This window comes from Palaemon carinicauda, chromosome 26 (genome assembly GCF_036898095.1).
Source record: "Palaemon carinicauda isolate YSFRI2023 chromosome 26, ASM3689809v2, whole genome shotgun sequence".
Classification (NCBI taxonomy): Eukaryota; Metazoa; Arthropoda; class Malacostraca; order Decapoda; family Palaemonidae; genus Palaemon; species Palaemon carinicauda.
The window spans coordinates 18,148,010-18,171,609 of record NC_090750.1 but is presented as its reverse complement, the minus strand read 5'-3'; the positions used below and the strand labels follow the sequence as shown (position 1 = coordinate 18,171,609).

The following is a 23,600-nucleotide window of genomic DNA, read 5'->3' as shown; positions in this document are numbered from 1 at the left end:
GGTGATACGTGGACATTCCCCTGGGTAGTCATGGGTTCCTGTCGAATCCTTGCAGAGGATTTAGGGATGGTCTTGGAATCCTTGGGCTCCCTCCTAGGAGGGATACAGGATCCCAACAACGAGGTTCGAGGGGCCCCTTCCTCACGAGACAATTCTCCTGCCTGAAGCGAAGTCTCCCCCCCTGGTGCCGGGGGGAAGACTACCGGTCCACTGGACTCACCTGAGGACGGAAAGGCCTCGTCCACGGGAGAAGGAGAGAGTACTCGTGCAGGAGAGGGAACCCTCGAGACCGACCTCTTGGGAACCAACTTCGCCCTGGGGGAAGTCACCACGAAGTCCACTCCTCTCTTTCTCTTCAGCGAAGGAGAGACAGCCGCTGGTTTGTCACCCTGGCCGGCGAGTGCTGGTTTCATAACCCTCACTAACGCCCGTGCCAGCGGACCAAACCAAGTCTGCTGCTCAAAGGACACAGAGTCCGAAATCCTCGCTAAGGTGAAAGGGATCGGGCGATCCTTTGGAGTGGACACGACGGTACCTGCCTGAAAAGAAGGTGGGGAAGAATGTTGTAATGACCTGTCCTCGTCCTGCAATACCAACCTGTGCTTGGATGGAGGTGATCCCGAGTGCCGTCTAGGAGCACGCGTCCCTGCTGCTACCACCGGCTGTGGAATTCGCCGCGAACTATGGTCGCGCGAGGGTGAACGGTCGCGCAAAGGCGAATGGTTGCGCGGGCGTACAGGCGAGCGGTCGCGCGGGCGCGCAGGCGAGCGGTCGCGCGGGCGCGCAGGCGAGCGATCGCGCGGGCGCGCAGGCGAGCGATCGCGCGGGCGCGCAGGCGAGCGATCGCGCGGGCGCGCAGGCGAGCGATCGCGCGGGCGCGCAGGCGAGTGGGCGTGAGGGTGGGCAGGTAAAGGAACACGTGTCCGAGGCGACGAACGCAAGCGATGGCGCGACGGCGAGGGATCGTGCTGCCGCGTAGGTGAAGAAGATCGCTGGCGATAATGATCACGTGATGGTAAGCGATGGCGAGCAGCATGTGAAGGTGAATGATTGCGCGCAAGAGGGCGATCATTCAGGGTTGAGCGATGAGGAGCAGCATGCGTAAGCGGGCGATCGTTCAGGGTTGTGCGATGGCGAGCAGCATGCGTAGGTGAATGATCGCGTGAAAGGGTGCGATGGTGATCAGCATCCGCAGGAAGGCGATCGTTCAGGGTTGTGCGATGAGGAGCAGCATGCGAAAGCGGGCGATCGTGCAGGGTTGTGCGATGGCGAGCAGCATGCGCAGGTGAATGATCGCGTGAAAGGGTGCGATGGTGATCAGCATCCGCAGGAGGGCGATCGTTCAGGGTATTGCGATGAGGAGCAGCATGCGAAAGCGGGCGATCGTGCAGGGTTGTGCGATGGCGAGCAGCATGCGAAAGCGGGCGATCGTGCAGGGTTGTGCGATGGTGATCAGCATCCGCAGGAGGGCGATCGTTCAGGGTATTGCGATGAGGAGCAGCATGCGTAAGCGGGCGATCAGGCAGGTTCGTGCGATGGCGGGCAGCATGTGAAGGTGATCGCTGGCGAACTGGTGATCGCTGGCGAGCTGGTGATCGCTGGCGAGCTGGTGATCGCTGGCGAGCTGGTGATCGCTGGCGAGCTGGTGATCGCTGGCGAGCAGAAGGTCGACGCGTGTCCTGTGAGAGGATAGGTTCACGAGCAGGAACGGGAAGATCGCTGGCGCGTTGGCGAACATGTGTTTCTGACACACGATGGTGAGCAGGGAGTTCAGCAGGAACTAAAGGGTGGTCAGAGACCGCAGGGCGATGGTCCTCAAATGAGCGCTGACGCTCGGAAGAGAGCTGACGAGCAGGAGAGCGCTGGCGAGGGGGGCGAACCTCAGGAGAGAGCCGACGAGCAGGTGAGCGTCGGCGAGCAGGAGAGTCTTGGCGAGCAGGAGATCGTCGACGAGCAGGAGATCGCTGGCGAGCAGGAGATCGTCGACGAGCAGGAGATCGCTGGCGAGCAGGAGAGCGCTTGTGCGCTGGCCCTGCTCGCGTAAGGGAAGAATCCCTTAGCCCCGAAGGGACCGTTGCCCGTCGGGTGACGAGTTCTCCAGAAGGCGAAGATCCGGCAGGAGATGGAGAGCGGTCCGCAGAGAGGTTCAAGGAGGGCGGAGTAGTCGGTTGAGGCTGACGAGGAGAGTCCCCCCCGGAGGACGAAGACCCAAAAAGGCGCCTCTTAGTCCCCCTGTAAGGGGAAGGGAGGCCCTTGTGGCGTAGAGGGCGGTGAGCCTTACGGCGGAGGCGGCCTCGGGGGAGATCGTCGGGACCATCGGTCCTCCGAAGGGGAGTCTCCTTCAAAACACTTCCCTCAGAAGGAAGCTGGGCAGCAGTCGAGACCGAAGGACTCACTTCCCCCTTCGAAGGATGCACGGAAGGAGGAGGAGAGCCTAGAGCACCATCACCAGCAACAGCACCTGCGTCGGAAGGCCCAGCCACGTCGGAGGCCTCTGTCACCACGACGTCGACAATAGACAGAGGGTCTACCTCCGCTACCACCGGCGACTGTTTAACAGCGGCCCCCAACGAGACAAGGTCAATAAGAGCGACCCTGGAGGGCAAGCCCTTAAGCCCCAGGGACGACCAAATCTGCAACAGATCATCACTGGATAAAGAATTATTATCAATAACCTCCCCCGGAGGAGGAGGGGGAACCGCCTCGCTATGGGAGGCGACGCCCTCTCCCCCCACCGAAGGTAGGGAAACAGAACAAGGGCCTGCGCTCCCACTCGGACGACTCTCCTTAGGAGGCGGACGAGGGGGAGCTTCGGAGGAGGTTTGGGCGGCGGAAGAAGAGTCCCGAGAACCTTCCTCCTTCAAGGCTAACCCCGGAGGAGAACGGTCTCTCTTGGACTTCTTCTTACGCCGACGGCCAAACCTCTCCCACTGGGAGGCAGACCACTCCCTACACTCACGGCACATGTTATCCTGGTCGCACCGTCGGCCCCGACATTGAGGGCAGAGGGTGTGAGGATCCGTACTCACGTCCGACATGAAAGTCCCACAAGGACGGCCGGCAACTCCAGGGCATGTCCTCATATTAAATAAAAGAAAATAACTGAAGGTCAACTTCCAACCAATCACACAAGCTGTAAAGAAAAAGAAGAAAATTAAAGGCTGTCAGCGAAGGCGATGAACAGACACGTCTGATCACCGCCGAGCCAAAAGTGAAGTAAGTCACCGGTGTGTGGAGGGGGGAGGGGTAGCAAGCTACCCTTCCCCACCCCCCGCTAACTAGCGCGGGGGTAATTAACCCTCGTTAAAAACTATTGGCTCGTCATTTCAGCTGCGCTAAAAGTAAACCCTTTGTAAATAGCGTGGTTTGTATTTCGGTTACGGAACAAACAAATTATCTATGAATTTGTCATTTGTTCCGTAACTGGAATACAAACCACGCTATTTAATAGGGGTGACTCACCCATTAGGAAGGGTGGACGTCCCTGCCAGTCTGGCTTTTTGGCTTTGCCCGGGGGCTCGTTATTTGAGTGTGTAAGCACCCAAGAAATAAGAAATCCCTGCACCTCGCTAGAACCTTGCTACGCAAAGATTGCGGCCTACGCAAGCTGTGTGTGAAGGTATGAAGAAGTGTGACTCATCCTAGGAAGATGTTCTGAAGTTCTTTAGATGGAAACTTGTAGCCTAGGATTTTCCCAATACCACCTCGTCAGGATATGGGGACGTAACAGTATTAGTCTTAATACTAGGAACATAAGGAAGCATGGTTTACCCGCAGTGGTTTGAGGTCAGCTATGCAGAGAACCCAGGATGCTGCTTTCCCCACGAGAGGGTAGGATAAAGAAAAGAATAAGAGCCAGTCAAATCTTTTCATTCACGCAGACTAAAACCGGGTAACAGTGCCCTCAACCTTCTTCTACTTGTCCAATAAGGAGCTTGAGGTATACAACCAGCTGTTGTGCAGCCGCCACTGGGCCGATAGAGATCGTATCGAGTTCCTGTGGGTCACGTCTTGCAGGAGAAAGGTTGTGAAAGTCACCTGGAGCATTCACAACCTTTCTTGTAAAACCTGCGTCACAGAGTAATCTGCTATGAAGGACCAGGGGCATAGTTATGCCCCTGACACTGTGAGTCGTCATGTCGAGATAATGTTTCGGTGATCCTCCTCTAGTCTCTCTCGGTGCTGACAAGAGGAGGGACCCGGGCAGGCTGTTGCCGTTTTCTTTAGGTAAAGTCTCATACCTTACCCTGGGTACAGTAACGGATGATCTGAATCGTCCATTACCTAGTTGAGACTTGTGTAGGATCCGTCACCTCCGGAGACTGTGTCTGGTGACATACTCAGGGACGAAACTGAACCTTGTCTTTTGCCCTTTTCAATAATGGGCAATGTCGAAAGAGAGACCATGAAGTTCCTTAACTCGTACGGTTGCTGTCCGAGTGTGTAGGAACATTGTGTTCTTAAATCAGGAGGACATTTGTTGCCTAGTGAAGTGGAACACAAGGAGGTCCCTTCAGGGATCGGAGATTGAACCCTGTTCTGAGAGGAAGGTCTCAATTCCGACTGGGGAAAGGCAAGTAGTAAGTCCGTATGAGTTAGGAAAAGTCTATCGATGAAAGGGTGTCCCTTTATTTCAGTATGAAGGTGAAGGATCAAGGTAGGGAGATATCTGAATAGGCATTAGTTGGTGATTGGTTAAGGGAAAAACAAAGGAGACTAGTGGGTAAACATGAATGAACTTAATAGGGAAACTAGTCCAGAGAAAGCATTTATGTGAAACAGAGGAGTGAAAAGGGAATAACAAAAGAAAAGAAATAAAAACAATATAGGAAGATAAAATGGAATGAATGATAAATGATATTGAATGGGAATATAAAATTAAATTATTTTACCATGAATGAACTGGATAGGGAAACTAGTCCAGAGAAAGTATTTATGTGAAACCTGGGAGAGAAAAGGAAATAACCAAAGAAATAAACCCAATATAGGAAGATAAAATGGAATGTATGATAAATAATATTGAATGGGAATATAAAATGAGATGATAATACGATAATAAAAAGAGTAATTGGGGGGGGGGAAGCTTCTGCGCAGGGGGAGTGATATTTGCGCAGACCGAAAACTGGTATGCACGAACGTACGTACAAATGGGTGCTAATGTTAGCATGGAATGCTAACATTTGATCTACATCAGACGTTGGCAGCACTGGTTACTGTATTTTTTCATGAAATAATCTTTGCAACGGCTCCTCCAAAGTTTATCCAGTTACAGTATTTTGTTTTGTATTTTCCTCAGGTTATAATACATACAAGAAGGTAATGTATAGAGAAGACAAGGCTTATTTTACATTTATATATCGATTCCCCAGTATGTTTTCCCCACCCAAAACCCCGAGTTCCCACTGGGGGTCCCCCATTATTGGAGGATATAGATGTATATATATTTCTGAAACTATTCATTTGCGACGGGAACGAGTGTCATTTTCGAAGAGAGCGTAATTTTTTCTATAAGAAAAAGTAGTTGTTTTCCTAGGTTACATTGCCCTGTAATACACTACAATGAAACCTCAAAGAGTTGCTTTCATTGTAGTGTACTGTATTACAGGGCAATGTAACCTAGGAAATCAACTACTTTTTCTTATAGAAAAAATTACGCTACTGCCTATAAAGATGACAAATTCGAAGATAATTTGTATTTTTCCTAACCATACAAACCTTGGCTATTTACAGAGGGTTTACCTTTTAGCGCAGCTGAAATGGCGAGCCATTAGAATTTAACGAGGGTGTATTACCCCCGCGCTAGTTAGCGGGGAGTAGGGGAGTGGTAGCTAGCTACCCCTCCCCCCCCTCACATACAGATGAATGCTCACTTTCACTTAGAGGTAGGACTTGTCTTGGGGGACAGGGCTGGCGGGCAAATATGTGTAAATAGCTAAGGTTTGTATGGTTAGGAAAAATACAAATTATCTTCGAATTTGTCATTTGTTCCGTAACCGAAATACAAACCACGCTATTTACAGAGGGTGACTTACCCCTTAGGTAGGGTGGAAAGTCCCCAGCCATACTGGCTTTGGCTTTACCTGGGGACTCAGAATCCGAGTGAGTCGCACTCGAGAAAAGGAGTCCCTGCACCTCACGAGTTCCTTGCTCCGCAAGGAACCATGTGGCCTACGTAAGCTTGTGTGTGAAGGAAGAAGTGTGACCTGTCCTAGGCAGTTGACCTGGAGTTCCAGAAGGAACTCTGGGTTAGGACGTTCCCAATACCACCTCGTCAGGGTATGGGGGACGCGACAGTATTGACTCAATACTCGGAACACAAGGAAGCATGGTTTACCTGCAGAGGTTCGAGGTCAACTATGCAGAGACCAGGATGCTGCTTCCCTGTAGAGGGGATGATGAAGAAAGAAATAAGAGCCAGACATACTTCTTTCGTTCATGCAGACTAAAACCTGATAACAATGCCCTCAACCTTCTGCTACCTGTCCAAAAAGGAGCCTGAGGTTAGACCGGCTGTTGTGTAGCCACCACAGAGCGATAGAAAACGTATCGAGACTCCTGTGGGTCACGCCCTGCAGGAAGCGGGCTGCGAAGGTCATTAGACGCTTCCAGATTCCAGCTTGTAGCACCTGCGTCACAGAGTAGTATTACTCGAAGGCGAGGGACGTTGCGATGTATCCAACATCGTGCTGTAGGGCGACGTGACGGGGGAGGGTCTGGAGACAGGTCGAGATGAATGTTGCCTTCCCCTCTTCCTTAGAAAGGGGGGAGTCGTAAGAGACCAAGAAGATTGCTTACACACTGGCCGCGGCCAGAGTGAGAAGGAGACCCAAGGCGGAATACAATCCGAGGCCTGTCGTAAAGGGTCTTGAGAAGATCTCTTAAAGGACTAAAAGTCCGAGCCATGCTCCAAGTTGGAGGTTTTCCTCCGACTAGGGCAGGGACGATCGTAGCTTCGCATGAGCGAGGATAGATCCAGCGGGCAGGAAAAAGTTATTCCTTTAAGCCTGAAGGTCAGGGAAAGGCTGAGCGACAGGCTTTATTGCCGAGAGCGGAAAGGAGTTTCCTCCCGCCGAAAGGCAATAAGACCGTTATTGCTGGAGAAGAGGCCTCAAGGGAAGAGGTATATCTCCCACGGCACCAACCACCTTAGACTCTTCACTTTGCCTGGAAGACCCCTGGGATGACTATCGCAGATGACGCGACCTCCGTACCGCGACTGTAGCGGGTTGTCTCTTCTTGAGGAGGCGGCGGAGTGTCTCCAGGCATGAAGCCGAAGCGACGCCCCGGTTCGGGAGAGATGTCGCAGTGTGGTTGCTTGAGTAGTCTGCACCGTGGGAGAAGCTCTCCCGGGAGTTCCGTCAGGGGAAGCAGAGGGTCCAGAAACCGTTCTGCGCATAGTCCCAGTGGAGCTCTCCCATTAAAAGGTTGACAGACAACCTGGTCTTGTTGAGACACATTGTCCACAGACAAAAAGGAGGGAAGACGCAGGCGTCGAAGTTGTCCCACCATCACCGGAATGCATCTTGCCAGAGTCTCGGGGTCTGAGACTGGGGGGAAGAACAGCAGAAGCTTGAGGTTCCAAGCTGTCGCGATCAGGTCCCCCAGACCAGTACTTTCTGGTTACCCAAGGTCAAAGACCCCCAGGTACACTCTCTCTACGAGGCTCTGCTCGGATAGTCGGAGAGAACATTCCCCTGCCTGGAATGAGAGAGCCGATGGTGGTATTGAGAGAGCCGATGGTGGTATTGAGAGAATCTCAATCATCCCGGTATCTCTACTGCAAGATGTGAAGGTGTGAAAATGCATCCCCTGCTGGTTAGAATACGCCAGAATCATGAAGTCGACGCGCACGGGGCGACTCGGCAGGAGCTGTAGGATCTGTAGAGGGGCCAGACTAAGGCCCCTAAGCCTGCCTGAATGATGGAGAGGTATCCTTCAGGTCTTGACCATAGGCCTGGACCGGAACATGCCCCCCCCCCTTTCCTTTGACGAGTCCGAGAACAGCATCAAGAATGTGGGGAAAGGACGAGAATATCCACTACCATCAAGAGGCTCCATAGGTCAACACCCATTGCAGGTCTAATAGTTCCGCTGGTCCCATAGGGGCCAGGAAATCCGGTTAAACATTGCCTGAAGCCACCGGAACTTGGACCGCCCCACATGGAACTTATCCTGAGGTGACCGTTCGGACTATAGACGGGTCAATGAGGAAAGGAGAACTAGGAAACGTTCCAAGGTAGGGCTGAAAGCTCTGCTTGACTGAGAACAGGAACTGCGACTCTCCTCAGTCTTGCCACAGTCAACTGAAAGGAAGGCTCGGAGGATGTGGTAACAGAATCTGGCGTCCCCAGGTGGTCACCCATCCAAGTACCGACCAGAACCGACGTTGCTTAACCTCGCTGGACGGACGAGAAGCGGGGTTTCCAATGTGGTAAGGCGGTTGACTCAATATCATGGCCAGATACTCCAGATGTTGAGGCAGAGGAAGAGAAGGCTCCAAGCAAAATACCATGAGTCCACACTCATGGTAAGCATCCAGAAGCTTGTCCCGGCGCTGAAGAAGGTCGAACCCGAGCCTACCGGAGTTGACCAGCCCTCCAAACAGCAGAGGAGGCGGAAGCCTGCACCTGAGCGGCTAAGAGGAAGGCAGGGAGAGTTCTCTGGGGGAAACAAACCTGCTATGCCACGGCGGGATAGCCACACTGCATCATAAGCAGGAATACTTGCAGTCTAGGCTGAATTCAACGAGCACCCTGGAAGATGGATGGAATGGAAATTGAAAGTACCCGTCCTTCCGATCCAGGGTTTAAGGAGTCCTGTCGCCTCGTTACCAGTCTGATCGATTCTGCTGGTCTACGCTGGCCGAAGTTTGTTCGACAAACTTGATCAGGGCTGAGAGGTCGACTACGGACATCCCCTCTCAGATCCTTCCTTACAAGAAAAAATCGACTGAGGAGGCCGGGGGTGAAGCCGTCGATGATCCTAAGGAAGACCTTCGCCTAAGGTATGGATCATTCTGCCCAACCGGGCAACTCTTGCTGACGCTATGGCATAGAGGTTCAGAGACACTGAATTCGCTGACAGAGACGGCAGGCGCGATATCCTTGGCTGATCACAGAGATTGTGCAGGAAAGGGCATCGGGAAGCTGTCATTCGGATGAGTAACCTTAAGCATCCTCTTAGCGAAAAACCTGCAATCCTAGACTGTCTGTATAGATTGCCTTACCTTGTGTAAGACCCGGGCTCTTGAATCCTTTTAGGACTATGTCCCCCCGGGGGAGTCTCCCGTGCCATCTGTTCCTGACAGGAGGAAACTGCAATTGGACACCTTGCCCCAGTTGTCGTAGCCGATAACTTAGGCCGACGTGGTTGAAAGAAAAGGGCGCTGGAGCCCTGCAGAGTCTGGAAGAAAGCGCCTTGGAGGAGTGAAAACGGAAGTCGATTTCCTCCGCACAGCCGCTGTCTAAGTCTCTGTCCTTGGGCACAAACAAACTCTTCTCAAGGATGGAAGGGTGTCTGAGGTCATCGACCTCCACAGATGAGACACCCGAAGGAAGCCCTCAGTCAGCGCGTCCAGACGGTACAACATTGAGCTTGTCCGCAAGTTAGATACTTAACGACGAAAGGCCAAGGTGCCTGAGCTTGAGAGGAGGAAAGTACCCATGATCTTCCTGTAGCTTCCTTGAACCAAACCTCGGGCCGTAACCGAGGAGGGAAAGGACCTGGTAAGCTCCCAGAGGAAGGGGTAAGCAGTCACCCCTTGTCCGATGGAGAAATCGCGAACGGAAAGCCCCCCCGCCAAAAATCCTTCCAGGGAATGACGGGGAAGGGCTAACCCAGGTTCAGGAAAGAGGAGTGTTGCTCAGATCTCCCTTAAGTTTCTCCTATTCTTGCAAGTGCCATGCTCTGCGTTTACGGGGTGAGGCCGTGTTCTGGAAATACGCTCCAGAAGAACTCGCCAGGCTGGCCATGCTGCGAAAACCCCATTGGGAATCGTGGACGCAATCACCCTGGAGCTCGCGCGACGGTAATTCAAAGATTTGCGCGTGGGCAAACGTGGAAGTGCCCATGCGCGGTAACGCAGGAACGCAAACGAAGGTGAGCGAAGGAGCGCAGAAGGAGGGCGAGCGTGGTAGGAAGGGCGAGCGTGGTAGGAAGGGCGAGAGCTGGTGGTCGGCGAGCGATAACACATAGACGAGCAATGGATACTACAAGAAATAAGCCGACGTTTGTGCAAAGAAACACTGTAGGTTCGAGCGACGGAACACCGTCGGTTCGCGCAACAGAACACCATCCGTCCACGCGACGGAACACCATCCGTCCGCGCGACGGAACACCATCCGTCCGCGCGACAGAACACCGTTGGTTCGCGCGCGGGCGAACATTGGAGAGCATGGGCGCGGACGCGCATGAGCGTAGACGTGCAGGCACGTGGGCGCACAGGCGAATGATCGCGCGGGCGAGCGGTCGTGAGGGTGGGCAGGTGAATGAGCGCGAGTCCGAGGCGGCGAACGCAAGCGTTAGCGCGATGGCGAGGAAACGCGCTGCCGCGTGGGCGAGGAAGACCGCTGGCGATATGGATCAACAGGCGATCGGTGGTGAGCTGGTGAGCGCTAACGCGCAGGTTGGCGATGGCGCGTTGTGTCATGCCGACGCGATGGTCGAGCAGCATGCGCAGGTGAGCGATCGTGCGTTGGCGAGCAGGACGCGAAGGTGAGCGATTACGACCAGCATGCGCAGGTGGGCGATCGCGCGATGGTGATCAGCATGCGCAGGGTCGCGCGATGGTGATCAGCATGCGCAGGGTCGCGCGATGGTGATCAGCATGCCAGGGTCTCGCGATGGCGATCAGCATGCGCAGGTGGGCGGTCGCGCGATGGCGAGCAGCATCCGCAGGTGGGCGATCGCGCGATGGCGAGCAGCATCCGCAGGTGGGCGATCGCGCGATGGCGAGCAGCATCCGCAGTTGAGGGTCGCGCGATGGCGAGCAGCATCCGCAGGGTAGGCGATCGCGCGATGGTGATCAGCATGCGCAGGGTCGCGCGATGGTGATCAGCATGCGCAGGGTCGCGCGATGGTGATCAGCATGCGCAGGGTCGCGCGATGGTGATCAGCATGCGCAGGGTCGCGCGATGGCGATAAGCATCTGCACGGTCGCGCGATGGCGATCAGCATCCGCAGGTGTGCGGTCGCGAGATGGCGATCAGCATCTGCAGGTAGGTGATCGCGCGATGGTGAGCAGCATGCGCAGGGTCGCGCGATGGCGATCAGCATCCGCAGGTGGGCGGTCGCGCGATGGCGATCAGCATCCGCAGGTGTGCGGTTGCGCGATGGCAATCAGCATCCGCAGGTAGGTGATCGCGCGATGATGAGCAGCATGCGCAGGTGAGCTAGTAGCTGGCGAACCATGTTCCTTCAGAAGTGTTGGAGAACGTTGGCGTGCCGGTTGTAACACACGCGGGCGATCCGGAGATCGCCGAGAGACAGGTGATCGCTGGCGAGCTGATGATCGCTGACGAGCAGAAGGCTACGCGTGGAAGCCTGCGCATAGAAGAAGAGTCCTTGACCCCGACCTGAACCGAAGTTCTAGATCGCGAGGGCGCACAGGGCGCGTAACAGGAACCAACAGGAACAGTAGGGATGATCATCATGAAAGCGCTGACGAACAGGAGAGCGCTGATGAGCAGGAGAGCGCCTGTGCACTAACACTGAGCAGGAGCAGGAGAGAACACAGCAGAAGGGCGCGCAGGGGAACCCTGACACGCAAGGGAAGAACCCCCGTGGGAGGTAACCCCTTGCCCCGAAGGGATCGTTGTCCGTCGGAAGACCGCTGTCCGTCGGAAGACCGCTGTCCGTCGGGAAGACTGTTGTCCGTCGGGAAGACCGTTGCCCGTCGAAAGACGAGATCAGACTGCTGTCCATCTGCACCAAGGCGGAAGATCAAGAAAAAGGAGTTGTAGGCTGCAGGCTGCAAACGGAGATTCAAAAAGGCGCCTCAAGCACCCTTAAAGGGAGATGAGAGGCCCTTACGACGAGGCGGACGGTGGGCCTTACGGCGAGGGAGGCCAACAGCAACAACAACAGCAACAGAAGAATCCTCCGAAGAGGAGTCTCTATGAGTGTACTCTCTCGCGAACGAAAGAGAAACACTTCGTAGAAGAGACTGGTCAGCCAGTGACCTAAAAGGAGCAATCCTCCGAAGAGGAGCTCCTGCAGTTGCCCAGCCCCTTGAGCGAAACTGCAGGTGTGATCGCTCAGCACCAAGAGCATAGTCGCACGAAAAAAAAGGCAAGAGAAGAACCCCCCAAAAGGGGCAAAACTCATGCCTGGACAGGAAAAACTTCCCTCGGAAGGAAAGTTACCCGCCCAAGGAGGCAAGCCTCTTGAGAGTTCTAAAATGAACTGGAGAGCTGTCCGTCGTCACGGGAGTACTTCCAGTAGAAGGAGACACGCCCCTGACGAAAATACAAGGGGGGAGGCAGCAACAGCCGAATCCCCAGGACTCAACAAGACAGCTCACACCGTTGCCATATTACAGAAATGAACTAGATCGGTAACTGTAAAAAAAATAAAACAAATAACATTCGTCGTCGGCGCCCACTCGTGTCCGAGTATTGGGTTCTGTCGTTAGCCATCAGCCTCCTATCTGTGGGGTGGTTGCTTATGCCTGATGTGGCTGTTAAGTCCTAGTCTGTGGTGGAAGAGTCGCGGACAGTGTTCACAAGGGAGGGTAGGTGGTGGGCGGGGCTGTTCTAATCGCTCTCTCCTTCTTCTCCTCCTAGCCTCCTCATTTTGTCTCCTCCTCTCCTCGAAGTCCACGGTGCCATGGTGTACTGTACTCCTCCAGGTTTTCCTGTCCCTGGCTGTTTCTTCCCATGAGGAAGGATCGATGTCAGTTAGAGCCAGGGTGCGCTTTAGTTGATCTTTATAGCGCATTTTCGGGGCTCCTCGTGGTCTGGTGCCCTGGGTCAGTTCTCCGTAGAATATTTTCTTTGGGAGCCTAGATGGATCCATCCTATGCACGTGTCCTATCCAGCGGAGGCGGTGGTGGATGATGGTGGCCTCCACGCTGGTCAGCGAGGCACGTTCTAAGACTTCAATGTTGGTGGTGTGGCTCTCCCTGGGGATTTTCAAGATCTGCCTCAGTTTCATTTGTTGGAAGCGTTCTAGGATTTTAATATCGTTTCTATATAGCGTCCATGTTTCACATGCATACAGGAGCGTGGAAAGGACTACTGCCCTGAACACCATTATTTTCGTGGTCATTGTCAGTGCGTGGTTGTTAAATACGCGGCAGTTGAGTCGGCCAAAGGCGGAGTGGGCTGCCCTGATCCTGTTCTCCACGTCCTTTTTGCTTGTGGGATCTGATGTTAGGATGCTCCCTAGGTAGGAGAACTGGTCCACCTGTTCTAACGGTTGGTCATTCACTGTGGTATTGAAGTTGGGGAGCATCAAACCTGGTGGATGTTGGACGAGGGTCTTGGTTTTGTCTGAGTTGACTTGCATCCCAAAACGTTCGTAGGCAGAGTTGTATGCATCAGCTAACGACTGCAGGTCCTCTGCCGTCTGACCTGGGGTGGCATTGTCGTCAGCATACTGAAGTTCTCGCACTGCACACAAGGTGGTCTTGGTTCTGGCGCGGAGTCTAGCGAGGTTGAAAGCGCCTCCATCCATGCGGAAACGTAGGTCAACTGAGGGTGTGTCTGGGGGAATCTCGTTGAGCATTGCTGCGGTGTATAGCGAGAAAACGTCGGGGCCAGAACACAGCCCTGCTTCAGGCCGCCGTTGATGGGGAATGGGTCTGAATTAGAGTTCTGGTGGCAGACTCTCCCAACCATTCCGTCATGGAGGGCACGCACCAGCTTGACAAAATCGGGTGGGCAGCCATATCTTTTGAGGACAGCCCACATGGCAGGTCGAGGTACTTTGTCGAAGGCCTTTTTCAAATCCCAGAAGATGAACATTAAGGGCTGTTGTTGTTCGAGGCTCTTCTCTTGTAGTTGTCGCGAAATAACATTAGTCCACATTCATTCCCCCGGGAAGGCTTCGAAGAGGAATCCCGAGGGAAAGGAAACAAGAATTACACAACAGGCACGTGCCCTCACAACCACTTACACTCACGGAAGGAGAGCTGCAACCAAAACAGAATTATAACAATTATAATTATGTAACTATGTAATTATGTAATTACAAAATGAATATAGAAAGAACGAAAACCCCGAAAGGAATCGTTCTACAAGCTGAAAAAAAAAAAAAAACTACAATTAGATTCATAAACTAATTGAGACAAACGTACGGCTTAGCAACCCCCCCACATGGAAAGGAAGCTACAAGGGCGTAGTAACACGTAGTAAAAGGGTGAACGACCTCAAGAGAGAGAGAAAGACATAAGTCAAACTCGATCGCCACCCATAAAATGATATTTTGATTATAAAATAAATTTTTGAATATACTTACCCGGTGAATATATAATAGCTGACGTCTCGGACGGCTCGACAGAAACCCCAAAACTCGCGAGCGATCGCCGTGAAGGTTGCGGGTGTGCCCACCAGCGCCGACTATCGGCCAGATACCGCATATACATGTAAACAGCTCCAGTTCTTCTCATTCCGCTGGGTCTCTATCGGGGAGGAAGGGAGGGCCTTTAATTTATATATTCACCGGGTAAGTATATTCAAAAATTTATTTTATAATCAAAATATCATTTTTAAATATTAAACTTAGCCGGTGAATATATAATAGCTGATTCCCACCCATGGTGGTGGGTAGAGACCAGTATTAATACAATAAAGGCGTATATGCTTTGAGTTTTTGACAGTTATATCATAACAAAACCCAAATAAATATAGGTACCTGGTAAGGAAGCTGACTCTGACGATTACTCTGCCTTGTTAGTCCGCTTTCCTCACGAAGCCCAGCCATCCTCTCAGGATGCTGAAAGACTCCCAGGAGCTGTTATATCCAGGGCGACCCCCCATACAACAGGACCTCATCAAAACCCTTAATCTGGGCGCTCTCAAGAAACGACATTTGACCACCCGCCAAATCAAAAAGGATGCGAAAGGCTTCTCAGCCTTCCGTACAACCCAAAACAATATTAAATACATTTCAAGAGAAGATTAAAAGGATATTGGGATTAAGGGAATGTAGTGGTAGAACCCTCACCCACTACTGCACTCGCCGCAACGAATGGACCCAGTGTGTAGCAGTCCTCATAAAGAGTCTGGACGTCTTTTAAGTAGAATGAAGCGAATACCAACTTGCTCCTCCAAAAGGTCGCGTCCATAATACTTCGCAGAGATCTGTTTTGTTTAAAGGCCACAGAAGTTGCTATCGCTCTTACTTCGTGCGTCTTGACCTTAAGTAAACAACGATCTTTTTCACTTAAGTGAGAATGAGCCTCTCGGATTAAAAATCTAATAAAATACGATAAAGCATTTTTACACATAGGCAATGAGGGCTTCTTAACTGAGCACCATAAGGCCTCAGATCCACCTCGTAAAGATCTGGTACGAGCTAAATAAAACTTAAGAGCTTTTACTGGGCACAGTACTCTTTCAAGCTCGTTGCCTACGATCTCTGATAGGCAAGGTATATCAAAAGATTTAGGCCAAGGACGAGAAGGCAGTTCATTTTTGGCCAAGAAACCAAGCTGAAGCGAACATGTGGTTTTATCTGTAGAAAAGCCGATGTTTTTACTAAAGGCATGGATCTCACTGACCCTTTTAGCCGAAGCCAAGCACACTAAGAAAAGCGTCTTGAGGGTGAGATCCTTCAGGGAGGCTGAATGTAATGGCTCAAACCTGTCGGACATTAGGAACCTTAGGACCACGTCTAAGTTCCATCCAGGAGTTGCCATACGACGCTCCTTAGAGGTCTCGAAGGACTTAAGGAGATCTTGGAGATCTTTATTATTGGACAGATCTAAGCCTCTATGTCTGAACACAGAAGCCAACATGCTCCTGTAGCCCTTAATAGTGGGAGCAGAGAGGGAGCGAACATTTCTCAGATGCAGGAGAAAGTCTGCAATTTGGGCTACAGAGGTACTGGAAGAGGAAATGGATGATGACTTGCACCAGTCCCTAAAGACTTCCCACTTCGACTGGTAGACCTTGATGGTAGATGCTCTCCTAGCTCTCGCAATCGCTCTGGCTGCCTCCTTCGAAAATCCTCGAGCTCTTGAGAGTCTTTCGATAGTCTGAAGGCAGACAGACGAAGCGCGGGGAGGCTTTGATGAAGACTCCTTACGTGGGGCTGCCGTAAGAGATCCATCCTTAAAGGTAGACTCCTTGGAACGTCTACCAGCCATTGAAGTACCTCTGTGAACCACTCTTTCGCGGGCCAGAGGGGAGCAACCAACGTCAACCTTGTCCCTTCGTGAGAGGCGAACTTCTGCAGTACCTTGTTGATGATCTTGAACGGTGGGAATGCGTACGCGTCCAGGTGAGACCAGTCCAGTAGAAAAGCATCTATGTGGGCCGCCTCTGGATCTGGGACTGGAGAGCAATAGGTCGGGAGCCTTTTGGTCAACGAGGTGGCAAAGAGGTCTATGGTGGGTTGGCCCCAAGTCACCCAAAGACTCTTGCACACGTCCTTGTGGAGGGTCCATTCTGTGGGGATCACCTGACCTCTCCAACTGAGACAGTCCGCCAAGACGTTCAAGTCCCCCTGGATGAATCTTGTCAACAGGGAGATGCCTCGATCTCTTGACCAGATGAGGAGGTCCCTTGCGATGACGAACAGTGTGTGGGAGTGAGTGCCTCCTTGCTTGGAGATGTACGCCAAGGCTGTGGTGTTGTCCGAATTGACTTCTACCACTTTGTTTCGTAGAAGACTCTCGAAACTCGTCAAGGCCAAGTGAACCGCTAACAGCTCCTTGCAGTTGATGTGCATGCTCCTCTGATCCGACGTCCAAAGACCCGAACATTCCAGACCGTCCAGAGTCGCTCCCCAACCCAAATCCGACGCGTCTGAGAACAACACGCGGTTTGGGTTCTTGACCGCCAGGGACAGACCCTCTCGTAGACTTATGTTGCTGTCCCACCAGTTCAGGCACATTTTTACTGGTTCGGAGATCGGGATTGAAACAGTTTCCAAAGTCTTGCTCTTGTTCCAGTGTGAGTCTAGATGGAACTGGAGAGGGCGAAGGTGAAGTCTCCCTAGTGAGACAAATTGCTCCAGGGATGACAGAGTCCCTAAGAGGCTCATCCAACTTCTCACTGAGCAACGGTCTTTTTTCAGCATGAGGCGGACTTTGAGCAGGGCTTGCTCTATCCTGGTGGCAGACAAAAAAGCCCGAAAAACTAGACTGCGAATCTCCATCCCCAAATAGAGAATCGTCTGGGAGGGATTCAGTTGAGACTTTTCTAAGTTCACCAACAGTCCCAACTCCTTTGCCAGACCCAACGTCCATTGAAGGTCCTGCAGACAGCGATGGCGGGACGATGCTCTGAGAAGCCAGTCGTCCAGGTACAGGGAGGCTCGAATTCCCGATAAATGAAGGAATTTTGCCACATTTCTCATGAGCCTCGTAAACACGAGAGGAGCAGGGCTGAGGCCGAAGCACAGTGCTCGGAACTGGTACACCACATTCCTGTAAACAAATCTCAGATACGGTTGAGAATCTGGGTGTATAGGAATGTGGAAGTACGCATCCTGCAGGTCGAGAGAGACCATCCAGTCTCCCTCTCTGACCGCTGCTAGGACGGACTTCGTGGTCTCCATCGTAAATTTTGTTTTTACAACAAAAACGTTGAGCGCACTGACGTCCAGCACTGGCCTCCAACCTCCTGTATGCTTTGGTACTAGGAAGAGACGGTTGTAAAATCCCGGTGACTGAAGGTCCGAGACTTTCACCACCGCTCCCTTCTCTAGCAACAGAGACACCTGCTGATGTAGAGCTTGTCTCCTTGACTCCTCTCGATACCTGGGAGAGAGGTCTAAAGGAACTGTTACTAGAGGAGGTCTGCGTACAAAAGGTATTTTGTACCCCTCCTTGAGCAACAACACAGACTCTTGGTCTGCACCCCTCTTCTCCCAGGCCTGCCAGAAGCTGTTCAGTCTGGCCCCTACCGCTGTCTGAGGACGTAGGCAGTCAGACTCTGCCACGGGAGGACTTGGAACCTCTCCTCTTGCCTCTTTTACCGTCGGCACGAGCGCCTCCCCTGCTGGGGGCTCTGCCACGAAAGGGCGGGATAAACCTAGTCGCTGGGGTATCGATCTTGGGTCTCACGACATAAGACGATGAAGGAGCACCCTTACGAGCAGAAGTAGCCATCCGGTCGTGTGTATCCTTCTGCACCAGCGAAGCCGCAATATCCTTGATCAACTGTTGAGGAAACAAAGCAGATGACAACGGGGCAAAGAGAAGCTCCGACCTTTGACAGGGAGTTACTCCTGCCGAAAGGAACGAGCAAAGAGTCTCCCTCTTCTTCAGGACTCCAGCCGTAAAGGTAGCGGCGAGCTCATTGGAGCCGTCACGGATGGCTTTGTCCATGCAGGACATAATAAGCACGGAAACATCCTGGTCGGCCGACGAGATCTTCCTGCTTAATGCTCCTAGAGACCAATCTAAGAAGTTAAAAACTTCGAAGGCCCTGTAAACCCCTTTAAGGAGATGGTCAAGGTCCGAGGAGGACCAATAAACTTTAGAGCGTCTCATGGCCAGGCGACGGGGAGAGTCTACGAGGCTTGAGAAGTCTCCCTGGGCATAGGCAGGAACTCCCAAGCCGAGAACTTCTCCCGTGTCATACCAGACGCTCGCTCTAGAAGCTAGTTTAAAAGGAGGGAAAGCAAAGGCCGTCTTCCCCAAACTCCTCCTGGTGATCAACCAGTCGCCTAGCAAACGTAAAGCCCTCTTAGAAGAGCGAGAGAGCACTAGCTTAGTAAAAGAAGGCTTCGCAGCAGCTAGGCCTAGCGCAAACTCTGACGGAGGCGAACGAGGAGCAGAAGTAACAAAATGGTCTGGGAAAAGATCCTTAAAAATCATCATGATTTTCTTAAAGTCCATAGAGGGTTGAGCAGCTTTAGGCTCTTCTCCGTCTGATAAAATGCCCGAAGGAAAATCAGTAGGCGGAGGATCAGCAACTTCCTCATCTGAAGGAACTTCGTCCGACAATTGTCGAGTCTCATGAAAGGGAGAGACCTGCCGCGGCGGCAATGCTTGACAAGCAATGTCAACAAGCAAAGGAGCAGCAGTAGAAGTAGAGGAAGCGACGTCACGCCGCTGCTGAAAGGACTGAAAGCCTCGTGACTGATCAACAACAACAACAGGAGTTGATGGACGCTCGACGTCACGTAGGAACTGCCTTGACTGCCTAGACTGAGCAGTCAAAACAACCTTAGACTGCGGTGATTAATGCTCAACGTCAAGTCGAGCTGGTTGGCGAACGTCCTGAACGTCAACACGAGGCTGCGGCAGCGGCTGAACGTCAACACGAGACTGCAGCGAGGGAGGATCCAAGTCACGTGACTGACGTGACAAACTACCGACATCACGTTTCAAAGCAGTAACTTCAAAAGGGCGAGTAAAAGCTCGTTTGGGCGGCTGACGGCCAGAGTCTCGATCAGCGTAACGGAGCGAAGGATCATCGTGAACCTGCTCAGCTTTATACTCTCCTATAAGGGAGGCAAGCTTAGTCTGCATATCCTGCAGGACAATCCATTTAGGATCAACGGGAGTCGGAACGGGCCGAGACGATGGTAACATCTGTGTAGGCAAAACATTGCCTTTACCGAGACCCTCGGACCCCGTGTAACGCCTACGTTTAATAGGAGAACAGTCTTCCGACGACTGCAAAGGGTCAGAGCTGTCCCAATGGCTACAGCCAGGACGCTGGACCTGTCCTGAAGGGACTGAGTTCCGCTTCAAGGGTCTAGAAACCTTGCGCCAAGGTTCCTTTTGCGGAAAGCCTTCGGATGACGAGGAGAAAACAGCCTCGCTCGCTTTATGGTAGGGGCGATCTTGACGAGAAACGCCCGATACCAAAGAGGGAACGTCTGTACGTTGGTTAAAGCCTCTCGTCCCATTAAGTCCTACGACATTACTTCTCCCTGGTGCAGGGGAGCCTGAAAGAGGTCTCGGACTAGGGGAGCGACAAGCACGAACAGACGAACCCTCGGTCGCAACACTAATTACACTTTGCGCACTTATCACTTTATCACGATTTTCTGATTTGGCACTCTGACACTTTAATAATTTCACATCTGACATGAGTTGGTTACGGTCCGATGCTAAGGACTCAACTTTCTCGCCTAAAGCTTGAATGGCAAGCAACATATCCCGCATGGACGGTTCATGAGTGCTAGTAGAGGGTTCAGGAACAACTACAACAGGGGAAGGATTAGGTTCAGGGGCATGGGAGGAGGAAAATTCCAACGACCTAGAGGAGCTTCTCCTCACCCTATCTCTCTCCAGCTTACGAGATTATTTATCAAACTCAAGCCAGTCGAATTCCGACAAGACCACGCACTCATCACACCGATCTCCTAATTGGCAGGTTTTACCCCGGCAATTAGAACACACGGTATGTGGGTCGAGAGAGGCCTTGGGAAGACGTTTATTACAATCCCTAGCATTACATTTGCGAAATTTAGGTCCAGGGATAGGAGAAGGGTCAGCCATATTGAACAGTCAAAGAAAATCCAAAACAAATCCAAAGTCATCAACAATAAACACTATCCAAAAAAGGGTTCAAGAGTTTTAATTGAAGAGAAAAACACCCGTCACAGCGAAAGCTCAAAACAACCAAAAAGAAGTACTTCACCAAAATGACGAAAACTCAAGGTCAACAGCGAGCGGAATCAACTTGTCGATGAGACCGACAGAGAAGAACTGGAGCTGTTTACATGTATATGCGGTATCTGGCCGATAGTCGGCGCTGGTGGGCACACCCGCAACCTTCACGGCGAGCGCTCGCGAGATTTTGGGTTTCTGTCGAGCCGTCCGAGACGTCAGCTATTATATATTCACCTGCTAAGTTTAATATTTAAAAATTACGCCGTGGTGGCCTAATTGCTGAGGACTCCACGTAGATATCGTACACTACACACGCAACTCTGAAAAGGAAACTTACTGATTTCTATACTCAAATATACTGTATATACAAACATGAAAACATGTTTACATATATATTGAGTAAATGAAAAGTAAGCTATTAAGTAAAGACAAAACAAACAATGGCTGCCAAGAGAGGACCAAGACAGAGAGGTCTGTCACAGTCCGAGCCAAAAGTGAAAGTGAGCATTCATCTGTGTGTGAGGGGGGGGAAGGGGTAGCTAGCTACCACTCCCCTACCCCCCGCTAACTAGCGCTGGGGTAAATTCTAATGGCTCGCCATTTCAGCTGCGCTAAAAGGTAAACCCTCTGTAAATAGCGAGGTTTGTACTGTATTTCGGTTACGGAACAACTACATTTTTGGGGAAAAGTCGTCTACCCCCATGGAAGCCACAAGTTTCGTCGTTTTCTTCATAAAAGTAAGTCATTCCTCAATAGTCATTATGTGTGTTTTGTGACCGGGGTACTTCTAGGCAAGGTTAGGTAGGTTTGTTAGGTTCTGTGCCCTTTTTGTACTTTTTATATATTGTGTAATAGTTATATGGAAAAATTATCTAAAATACGTATGGAAATATTTAGCATTTCTACCTCTAGTAATGTCATCGTGTCGTTGGTAACTCTGTGTACCATTCGTCATCGTTGGTAGTACTGTTTCATAAATGTGAGTCATTCCTCAATAGTCATTATGTGTGTTTTGTGACCGGGGTACTTCTAGGCAAGGTTAGATGGGTTTGTTAGGTTCTGTGCCCTTTTTGTACTTTTTATATATTGTGTAATAGTTATATGGAAAAATTATTTAAAATACGTATGGAAATATTTAGCATTTCTACCGTTAGTAATGATATCGTGTCGTTGGTAACTCTGTGTACCATTCGTCATCGTTGGTAGTACTGTGAATCATTAGTAACGTTGCTAATGTTATCGTTTTCAGTACATTCGTAAGAGAAGTGACAACGTTGAACAAGTTCTTATATTTAAATATTTTAACACAACATGAATGTAAAATTTGGTAAAGTTGTATTGTATTACAGGGTGTGATTTTCGCACAGAAAAGATATGATTTCCTATAGTAAATAACGTGATTTAACCGGTTTTCACCTTCATTTCATCCGTAATAACACCAACCAATTCGTCAAATTAAAGTTAGTCGGATTGGTTATCTGTTTGATTCCGGTTGAAATGAAGGTCACATTCGGTTAAATCACGTTATTTACTATAGAAAATGATATATTTTTTGTGCGAAAATCACACCCTGTAATACAATACAAATTTACCAAAGAGTTCCCCTTTTGATTTAATGACACAGTCAGAAAGGCCTATCGGACTGTATCCAACACGTACCCTAGTCTAAACCTATTTGTGACGTACCCTGGCCCATTAGATATAATTTTGAAAAATGTCAACTAGAATAAAACAGCAGGAACTTACTACTTAAATAAATACTACTTGTAACATATAATTTGACCAATTACTATGAATTTAATTATAAATACCTATGGAGACGCAGCTATGGGCCTTAGACAAATCTCTTGATTGGATAAGCTCGGCTAGATCCTCATCTCTAGGGTGCCTGTCATTTGGATAATGCTTTAATTTTGATTCACCAATCAATCAGGCATTAGAATATTCACTTAAAATACACTTTTGAAGAAAACCAAAGGTAAATGATTCAGGCTTCACGTTCCAGGTTTCTCGTTGCTCTCTCCACAACAGTGATTGTGGGCACACCACTAGAAGAAGGCGCATTACCCAGCATTTAAAGAACCTCCAAAATACTGTATAAGAAGAAGAGGAGGAGAACTGCAAGACTTTATAGTTAGGGAGTAAATTGGAGAACGTGGTCTGTAAACAGACGCCAAAAATATCAGCAACCAGAGACGGATCCAAGTTATTTTACCTTAATCCGATTCACAACGCTCCGTTGACTTTTTGTTTCACAAATATCCTCGGTTGAGTTGAGTTTATATATTACACAATTTCCCAATGGTGTTGGCTCCTCCTCTAAAGAAATGGCTTATTTTGAGGAACAACGTAACCAGCGGGTTACTATTTGCGAGCGTTCTCTATTTCAGGTTTCCTCGTTGCTCTCTCCACAGCTAGATGAAGTGTAGTAGGTGCAGTGCTGCAATCTGCAGAAAATTCATTATTATTAGTTTACCTCCTACACAGACAGATTCACGGATTACATACTTTTACTTCTAACTTCTATCATTCCTATTTCTATAATTTTCTTTTAATTCTAGCGTATCTAATCTTGTTTTCATAACTATTAGGCTACAGCCTCATCAGTGTCAAGTTCTCCTATGTAATCTCTTCTACCATTACTATTCACAAACCTCAGTTTGGTCATCTCTGCTTTCTGTTCTATTTTTTTTTTTTTTTTTTTTTTTTTTTGGCCACTTCACTTTTTATTTCTTTTTTTGAGTTCTTGCTTTATATACTTTCTTACTTCTTCTATTTTAATATCATATTTATTGCATATGTCTATGATGCTTTTTCCCCATATGGTTCTCTTATTTGATCTTCCACTACCTCCTTGACATAC

At 50.5% G+C, this 23,600-nt stretch overlaps 1 protein-coding gene across 1 annotated transcript in view; it reads right to left on the bottom strand.

Annotated features, from left to right (window-relative positions):
* Window positions 1–23,106, bottom strand: part of LOC137620125 (zinc finger protein 180-like) — an 82,727-nt gene extending 59,621 nt beyond the window's left edge. Inside the window, exon 1 of the mRNA XM_068350390.1 lies at window positions 22,549–23,106. The gene's annotated coding sequence lies outside the window, so the exon portion shown is untranslated. The remainder of the gene's footprint in view (window positions 1–22,548) is intronic.
* Between the last annotated feature and the right edge of the window lie 494 nt (window positions 23,107–23,600).